The following is a 10,383-nucleotide window of genomic DNA, read 5'->3' as shown; positions in this document are numbered from 1 at the left end:
TGTTCACCGAGTGTGCAGTTACATCTTGGTTTAATTAAGAAATTAGAGTGGGTTTTTTTATGTAGGTCACATCAGTTTTTGATTCCAAATCTCATGAAGTTCTAACCTTTCTGAAAAGTCAGCAGTACATCTATAGGTTTAAAAAAATCACTTTCTTAAATGCTTCTGTTTTTTATGCCTGCAAATGTTATTGACCCTTTACTAGACAAATTGTCAGAGAGACCTTTTTTTGAATGTGGTATTTGGTGAATTCTATTGTTTTACAACAGAGTGTTTTCAAATAAGATTCATAAATACAGTCTGAGCTCCCAATTTTTTGAAGCATGGCCATGCTGGAAAAGGAACAATGGATGATTTGAGTTTCCTTTCTTTGTCTCTCATCACTACTCATATCAATTGGAATTACATAAAAATCAAGTATTCACAGCCTATTAGAGAATAATGATATGCTGGCTCAGAGATATGAATTTTTTTATATTATCTATATTACTGACATCACTAAAAGGGAGGAGCCTGATGCCTACAATGCTTATAAATTTATTTCTTTTTCTTGGTAATCAGACAGCATTCAAGTCCATTGGCATTGGCTACTGCTCTCAGTCATCTGTGTGACCACAACAAACACAGCCACTCAGCAGCTCACTCCCCTGTTACATTAGACTGTCAACCTCCAGATTGACTCTAGGTCCAGTCACTCTGCCCATCCTTTCTTCTGAAAGAATCCTTATCCCTACATGAGATACTTTAAATCAATTTAAATATTTTAGAAAGCTTCCTGGTCTTTCTCTGACTCAATATCAGCAGAGTTAATGCAAGATTTGATGAATATTCCTTAGAGTACATTTTTAGATAACAAATGAAAAAAAACAGTTATTCCTAAGTAGTACAGCATTTGGTCCCTGATCAAGGTTTTTATGTTCTTGAAGACTCAAGTTATTCAAAGAATTTTGTAACCCATTGAGAAGGTTATATCATCTTCAAAAACATCTTTATTGCTCAAGTAAAATAAGCAATGCACAATGAACAAGGTACAATGTCTTAATTGCTCAAGGACAGGAGGTGCCTCTACCAAAGTGCAACACTAATGTATACAGGAACTTGTTTTCCCAGCATTGACCCAAATCTCAGCAATTAACTCCTGCAGGAACTTAGGACCATCACAGGCTGCATTATCTTCTGTTGTGGAAAGCCTAAAACTGAGAGTCCTCTAATTTATAAAAACACAACAGCAGTAAATGCTTTATATTGAAGCAAAACAATAAAAATCCCAAATAATGCCAGATACAAACATAAATCAAATCTGAATCAAAGCCTTTGCTGAGGTCTGCTTTTCTTCTTTTGAGACTGGTGAAAGGACAAAGAGTGTGGTAAAAATGGCAGTCACACAAATTATTTATACTAAAAAAATAAAACTGGTCAATTGTGTGTCCCCAGGTATGAAACTGGCATGCCTACAGTTAAACATTTCCCCTCTTCTGTCCTAGTTCCTACTGACTTCTAGAGATCATCCTGATCTGTGTGTTCCCCCAAACAATGCCTGGAATTAACTGGGATAGTGCTCAAAAGTTTAAAATATGTAAGGGATCATGTTGACATGTATACAGTACGGACAGTCACAGTCCAATGCCCCGACTCTACATAATTTTCTTGTGTAGATGTAGTGTAGAGTTAGATATATTGTAGAGTAAGAGCCAATGTAGTCTGTTAGAAAACAAGATACAGCAGAAATGAGAAAAAGACAGACTCAGATGAAAAGATAAGAGCAAGTTCAGCAGAGTTTACAGCGTATTACTGAGGCAAAAACTCAGATCTAGGTGTTTAATATCACACTGCAGGCTAAATAGCACTATATCATCTGGAGGTAGGATGCCAACATAATGAAGCACTGTTTATTAACCTTTTTGAAGGAGACTGGAAAGGAATGCTATCCCTCTATATCTGTCCAGGAAAATGTTTCAAAAAAGACTTACAGGCTGCATGGAGGGTCCTACTTTTCTTCCTAGTTCAATGAAGAATTGTGCTTTTCTTCACCCTGGATAGTATTTATCCACTCCTCACATCTTATGCAACCCTTCCATGTATACCTGCTTTCCTAGGCTGGCCCTGACAGCAAATACTTGTGAAACCAGGATTGCAGCAAGCAACAATTCTTAATACCAGTGCTGTTGCAAGCAGCGGTTCTTATTTCAAAGGCAGGTTTCTCAAAAGTGTGGAGGTTAGCCTTTTGTCAGATATAGGACTTGCAGTGATATCTGGCATTATTTTCTCAGGATCGACCAGAACTGAATTATAGAGAACCAACACTGTAAAACTCAACAGTGGCAGTGAATTACAAGGAAATATTCACAAAGCAGCATCACGTCCTGAGATGCTGCAAAAATCATGCTCTAACATAGCTTTTAGAGGGTCCTGGATAGCAGGAATGCACTTCTATAATTGAAACTCCAACAGCTTCTTGAGTGAAATGCTCCTTCATGCTCTGGTATCCAAAGTCCACTTCCAAAAATTACAGGAGCCAAACTTTCTGTATCAGTACATTTCTTCCTTCTGTAATGTTTCTGTGCCTTTAGCATTTATACTGAACATGAATTTGCTGAACAACATAAGGAGGCACAAAAGTTTTTTTTTGCTATACCTACAGGATGGATACGGGTGCCTCCTAGTCATGTGACAGTGTTGCTGTAAAGCAGCTGTGCAGTTCCATCCCTCCCACTTGAAGGTCTGATTTGTCCCTGCTTCTCAGGCTTCAGCTGCATTTTGCAGAGGCAGCCACAAAGGTTTTCATCAAGTATAAGCAATTGTTCAGTATCTTTGCTTCCTTAACCAAACTTTTGCGTGAGTTGAAACTATATGATTTCATTATTTTGAAGTGAAACATGAAAACTTGTCCTTACAGGTGAGAACAATGAAATAACCTTCTCATTGTTTCTTTTGGATTTAGAAAATCTAAAGAACAGTTTTAACTGGAACTTTTTTATGCTATTTTATTAATGTTTGGTTGTAAAACAGTTAGTTTGTAATTTTATTCCAGAATGTTTCCTTCCCTTCCCCCACATTTTTGCTGAAATAATCAGTATTTTCCAGCAGCAATAGGGAAAAAAACCTTTGCCCTGGAGCAATCTCATACACACTTTCAAAAAGCATAATTCTTCACAGTCAGATATTCATAAGGCAAAAACTGGGTAGATTCATGCAGCAATAGCGAAGGGCTGCAGACAGGCTGTCTGGTGGATTGTGCACTAGGCTGGGATCCAGGAATGCTTGAATCTTAGTGCTGGCGCTTCCACCAGCTTTCTGTGTGGTCTTGGGCCTGGGCAAGCCGCAGCCTCTGTCTCACAAGTTGCCCATGTGTAAAAGGATGAAAATATTTCCCTGTTTCACAGGAGTCAACACTCCTCTGTTAATGTTTTTGCAAAACTCTGAAAAGCTAAAGAGCTGCCAAAGTGTTAAAGCTTTCTACTAAGAAAGGTGTTTGTCTTTACATTTAGAATGAAACTTGCTTTAGTGAGCAAAAACATTTCTACCACCTGCAAATCTTTACAGACACTGTTGGATATTCAGTGATGTTTTTAATTTACATGAGTCAAATCAGAAAGAATTTTTTAAAAAAAGGAACAAAGGAGTGGTTTTGCGCTTTCTGTGCACTTCAGTTGACTTATTTATCCCCTTGCCCCATGCTCTGTACTTTATATTGTACACTAGCCAACTGCTAGATTCCTAGCAAGTGATCCACTACTGAATTTAGCAAGTGAAATCTATTGAACTCATATGGTCTTTCTTTCTGTTTGCACATCTGACATTCATGCAGTCAATCTTTTCAGTAAAGTTAAACTAGTTGACATTACAAGGTATGCAAAATAAAATCAGGATAGTCCATGATAAAATTGCCCCAGTCAAGGGCAATATTAATTCTGTCCTCTTGAGCTATCAAAGCACTAAGCCTTCCAGGAACAGAGTGTGTCCACTGCCATGCTCGAGGTCCTGCATCTAACTTGACTCAGACATGAAGATGCACTTCTAGAGAAATTCTTTGAACAAGTTGTGTAAAATACATAGTGTGGAGCTGTGGGAGAAGAGAAGAGCTGATTTTAATTTTTTTTTAATAGAAAATCCTCCTCCCGTCCCCAGTATAGCTCCAGGGGCAGATGAAGCCATATGTAAACTGAGGTTGAATGTCAAGATCCATTTTGGTTAACATGACAAATGTTTCAGAAACCATGAAGCATTTTGTTTAGATGTTTTTGTTATGTCATTTTTAAACACCTCTTCTGATTCAAACTTTAGAAGGGAGTAACCAGTGTTAAGAAGCCAATGCCCAGCAACTTTCCAATAAAAGTTGCATCTGCCTCTGTGAGTTCTTTCTCTGCTTCATTACAGTGAAACCTTTGATATTCTTAAGATTCTTCTCTGATGCAACTCAACAGTAATGCAAAAGAAAAATAATTTTTCCCAGATTAAGCTTGGCCAGCCTGTGAGTTCAACTGTCTTGCAGAATGGTCTGGTGAATACATTACACTGGCTCTGGCATACCTTGGGGAGCATATTGGGAATACAGGAGAGCTGGATGACTGGAGAATAAGAGAAACATTGCCTTTTTTAGGGATCAGTAAGTTTGCACTTTAATTCATTTAGGTATCTAGAGTCTTAATAGGGCTACGACCGGCAATATAGACATATTCCAAGTTGCAGGCTCAGTAGCAAGCAAGTCATAACTCCTTTCATACTGACTCAAGGAATAAAGGTGCAGTTACACGTGTTGAGAGTAGCTAGTTGCAGCTTTTGTGGCTGCATAAATACTGAGTCCAATGTGAGGGAGGGGCAGAAATCCGCTGCCCTGAGTCAGTGTGGCAGGACATTACCTCCTGAAATGTAACCAAGATAATGCCCTATTTGCAAATGTATCAGTGGTAGGCTGTGAGGAGCCAGGCAACGTTGAAACCAGTCTGGCTTCAACCCTGAATTAACATCCTGATGGTGAGGCAACCAGCGGAGTCAGGTGACCGTCAGTCGATCACTTTACACTGTAAAAGTCCGGTCCAGTTTTATACTGTAAGGTTCTTCTAGCATAACCCTTCTTGGGGGTGGAAGATTCTCTGTGTGAAGAGATTCCTCCCTTGGGTGGGGATGCCGCTCTGAGAGGTTGAGAGAAGAGATTTCCCCACAAGTGTTGGTATGGGTGAGTTACATCAATCTCTAATTAATAATTATTTCTTTCTCTAGCTTTGATATAATTGCTTCCGTAATTGCTTCAATATAGTACTCTATCCTATAGATAATTCTAATCAAGGTCTTTTGTCTCATCATTTGTAATAATAAATTATTCATTTTATATAAATATTCTCAGTTTGCCATCATTAAAACCTGCGGGACAAAAGTGGTTCAATCACACCTCTATAATTCCTTAAATTTAAACTGTTGACAAAATCTGAGGCTAAGACTGGATCCAGCTGCACCTAGGCTAGGCTCCTCTCAGAGAAGGAGTTTAGAAAGCAAGGGGATCCTTTCTGCACCTTGTGACTCAACGGCAGGACTTTTTAATAAATTTTGTCTAAGCCTTCCACTCCCACCCATGGCAGTCAGAAAAGATGAAAGTTCCATGTTTTTTATCACAGACACCAGTTAGATCTGTTTCAGCATAACCTGAAATTGCACCCTAAGAAACACCGCAGTAGGGAATCTTGAACAAATCTTAAAGAGAGGCCTAAGGTATAGAAAAAAGAATGAATCACTACTGTTTTATACGAGGATGTAAAAATCTTGTGACAACCAAGATTCTCAGCTAGGAGCTATACTCAGGCCTAAAAGGTGAGCCACAGAGGGTAAAAGAAAGTTTTAAACCTAATTTAAGTGCTAATTGAAACAGATTTGTTTGTTCCTTCTGCTACACCTATGCCTTTAAACGCTATGTTTGCTCTTTAACCTATTTCAGCTCAGCAAATATATACTTTTATCTTCATAGTTCTTAAGTTCAGAATGGTTTCAGTGTGGCTGCATAATGTTGAGGTCTCACAGCTGTTGGAAAGAGCAAGTCCTTAAATTTCAGGGTGTTTTACAGGGCTTTTCTCCCCATTCCACCAATTCTATCTCGTTTGTGAAACCAAGCAACAGAGCGCCAGCCTGTGCAGCACCACCAGCCAAGAATGGTCTCTGGCTTGCAATGATTTGCCACATAACATGCCTCAACCCCAAAGATTCCTGAAAGTTACTATCACAGCTCCTTCTCTGCCATGTCAATGGGCAGGGGAACTGCTTTTCCAAAAACTCTGCTATGCAACTCTTTATATCACATTACTTGTCCTAGAATCGCAGAATCTTTTATATTGGCAAAGACACTTGGGATCATCCAATTTATGAACTGCAGGGAGACATATTGCAATTACCTTATTTGAGTATTATCTATAAAAAAGGAGTTAGAACAAATCACTTTTGTTATTTGATATATGATAATATTGCATACCTATACAACATTTTATTTTGTATAATTATATATGAATACATAACATTTAACTGTAACTTGTATAAGACATATTAAGTTATTAGAATAATAGAATCATAGAATGGTTTATGTTGGAAAGGACTTTAAAGATCATTTGGTTCCAACATTCCTGCTGTAAGCAGGGACACTTTCCACAAGACCAGGTTTCTTAAAGGCCCATCCAACCTAGTCTTGAACGTATTTAGGGATGGAAATGTCAAATGTAGACAACGTGTAGCTGAATTTTTTACCACAAATTTTGACTTTCTGACAAATGACAAGGCTGGGCAAGAACACAGAGCTGTAGAGAAGAGATTTGCATTAATATGTAAGTATCTACCTTCTTCAGGAAAAGGATATTTTCAAATGTAAGAACCAATATTTTTTTAACTTTTTAAATATCTCTTACAAAATAATATAACTCAATATAATTCTTCAGCTTCTGACACCACAAATCAATTTCCTTGGTTTTATATCCAGATTTATTATATTTTATTTGCATAGAAGACATAAGGAAACAATCAAAATCTGTCTTTAAGCTATGGGAATGAGCACACCAACAAACATTTTTTTTGAGCACCTTCTTAAAACATCCTTTAAAAATTCCAGAAGTCTCACTAATCTGCTTGACAAAAATCTGCACATTGAGGTAGAAGAAGAGGATTAAATGAAAATCTTTTGGGAATAATGAGAGAGTGATGCATATGGTTTCCAGGTACCATTTCTAGCAATCACGGATTATTCCTGCAATTTTGTTTGAATTGTAAAATTTGCATCCTGCATTTAATTTATCCAAAGTCTCACCTTTTTACAAGGAAACACTGATTTCCTTTACTGATGAGTTGAATGACTTGGTGCCGCAAATCATACACTATGCCTGGCACAGGCCCTTTATACTGTAGCTTCCACTTCCATAATTTTCTCAGTTGGTGACAATTGTGTTGCTATTCTATAGATGAGGCTGTGGAATGTGGAGATGGAAAAAATATATAGGTGGAAAAAAAATCGCACTCAGACCCATTTATTTTTCTTGTTCATAGTGCAGGAATCTGTTTGAGACATTTTTTTCCCATATGTTGTCCTTTTACATTTTAATAGTTCCACAACAAGGTCTGCTACTGCTTTCCTTAGAAAAAAAAAGGCATTCTAAATGATCTTCAAGATCAAAGTTTCAAATATGTGGCCTATATTTGACATTTCTGCATTTTTTTCTCTATACATTTCCTCTGTTTATATTTTAAGTAGTGTTTTCCCTTGCTGGTATTTTTTATAGCAATCAGATATTTGTAGACCATTCTTGAAATAGACAGGAAATTCAGGTAGATTTACAGTATGCTCAACTCTATTAACCATCCAAACTGTAACAGTATGAACTGATTTCTCCTAACCCTGCTCCTGCCCTTTTATGTTGCAGCTGCACTTGGAGAACTATAGTAGCACATAACCATATGTATAACCCACCATGTACAACTACATAATCATTATCGCTTTCTCTCTTTTAGCAGATAGTCTTGCAAGGAGTAAAATTAGTAGGAATTCTAATGTGCCAAGCAGAATAGGCACGTTATATACTACACACAGTGTAACCTCAGCTGAGGGCCTGTATTTAGTATAGAATACTGTATCCTGCTGCTAAAGTACTTTCTCAATAGTGCAATAACTGAGATTGAGAATTAGCAAGGCAGCTGGACACATGCAGAAGGTTTATAAATGTTTTAGACTGTTAAAAACAATAATTTAAAAGCTGTAATATGATTTAGATTTGGCTAGACTAGAACTTTTTATTTTACCTAATTTTTTGTCTCAAGTTAAAAGAGGAGTTTGAATTTTTCTACCTGCTTTTTCCTGTGTAACTGAAAAGGGGCTTATTAAAGGAAAAGAGAACAAAATACACTGAATCTTTTCCAACACATTTTATTGGCTATTGGGCTGGAAAAAGAATACCACCACACTAATGTAAAATAGCCATGAGAAATGCCTGTCTTCTGTTTGATTCCTTACCCTCTGTTTATATGTAACAGAATAACATTACACTCACTGGTTCTTTATCCTTGAAACATCTTTGGAGCAGGGTAGTCTTTGAGTGGCCATTATTTTCTTTGTACATCCTTGTATTACAAGTCATCATCATCATCATCATCATCATGGCTGGGCTTCACGAATGAAGATTTGGGAAGGGCTCTACCCACATTTGCTACAAGCACGCTGGTGGCTAAAAAGGCCAATTCAAGATAGACAAATCCGGTTACAAAAAGCACAGCGGAAAGACTCCTTAGGTGGTATCGACAAGACACGGTTCTTTCTGCATTGTCTTTTCTCCTCGAGAATGATCCTGCGTGCATTCTCAAAAGAAGCAACAGTGTTATAGATGGTGTGTCTCCAGACCTCCCGATTGGAGGCCAGAGTAGACCAGTTATGGTGATCAATATGGCCAAGGCTGAGATGTTGTATCTCCTCTTCGAGGCTCCTCTCTTGCGGCAGCCGGTGGCAAGTTCACCATAGAGCAAGATCTTAGGGAGGCGGTGGTCCTTCATCCTTGAGACATGTCCTGCCCAACGCAGCTGTGTTCTCAGCAACATGGCCTCAATACTTGTAACTGCTGCCTGTTCTAGAACAGACGTATTAGTCACATAATCTGACCAGTGGATGTTTAGGATTGTACGGGGACAGCATTGATGGAAGCGTTCTAGGAGTCGCAGGTGGTGGCGTTAGATGACCCATGATTCGGAACCATATAAAAGAGTAGACAGCACTATGGCTCTGTAAACACTGATCTTTGTACTTTTCTTCAAGTGTTTCTTTTGCTGTACTCTTTTATGGAGTTTTCCAAAATATGGATTTGCTAATATGTTGTCTATCTCTCCATCAATCTTACCGTCTGAGGAGATGAGACTACTTAGGTAATTAAACTGTTGGACTGATTTGAGAACTGATTTGTCAATGGTGATATGGGGATGATGGAAGACTTTCTGAGGTGCAGGTTGATAGAGAATTTCTGTCTTCTTCAAACTGACTTTCAGCCCAAAAAGCACAGCAGCCTCTGCAAAGCAGGATGTTAAACACTGCAGAGCTACTGCTGTGCGGGCGACGAGGCCGTCATTGTCAGTGTAAAGCAGCTCACGGACAAGATAATTTAAGGTCTTAGTGTGGGCCTTCAGTCGCCTGAGGTTGAATAGGCTTCCATCGGTACAATATCAAATGTAGATATCATCTTCTTCTTCAAGGTCTACCATGGCCCTTTGGAGCACCATGCTGAAAAAGATTGTGAACAGAATTGGTGCAAGAACGTAATCTTGTTTCACACCAGGCTTTTTGGATCCATAACTATTTCTAAATATCTAGAGCTTTTAAAAATTATCTAAATGTTATATTAAAGATTGGTTATGATAGGGCTTCAATAGGGTACACTGGGATTTAGTAGGTAAAAATGTTAGCATCACTTTTTGTTATTAACTACATTAATCTCTAAGACATATTTCTGCTTTGTTCATTGCTAGTGTGAGATTGATAAAACTGATTCAAACTGATAAAAGAACAGAAGGATCAGAGAGAATTAAAAGGAGATAAAGGATTCCTCAGCCTCTGATCTTTATATTGTTTTAAATAATAATAACTTCAGCCACAGTAATTGAATATGTCACTAACCTTGCAGGTTTTTTGATATATCAATTAAAAGTGAAACAAAGTGCCTCATGGAAAACAAAAGCAAATCAGATATCAAAAGAAGAACGGGAAGTGTTCAATGAAAGACTAAGTGTGAACTGCTAGACAGAAGACTGAGGAGAAAAAAAGATTTGTCCTCATTCTCAGTAAGTGAAAACAGAACCTCTTTTGCTTAAATCAACTTCTTGGAAATTTTCATGACCTGTTGATCTCAAATTTTGAGGATGCATAATAGACTCTCACCA

This window comes from Pipra filicauda, unplaced genomic scaffold, assembly GCF_003945595.2.
Source record: "Pipra filicauda isolate LSUMZ 115617 unplaced genomic scaffold, ASM394559v2 scaffold237_size1200389_pilon, whole genome shotgun sequence".
NCBI lineage: Eukaryota > Metazoa > Chordata > Aves > Passeriformes > Pipridae > Pipra > Pipra filicauda.
This window is presented reverse-complemented; position numbering follows the sequence as displayed.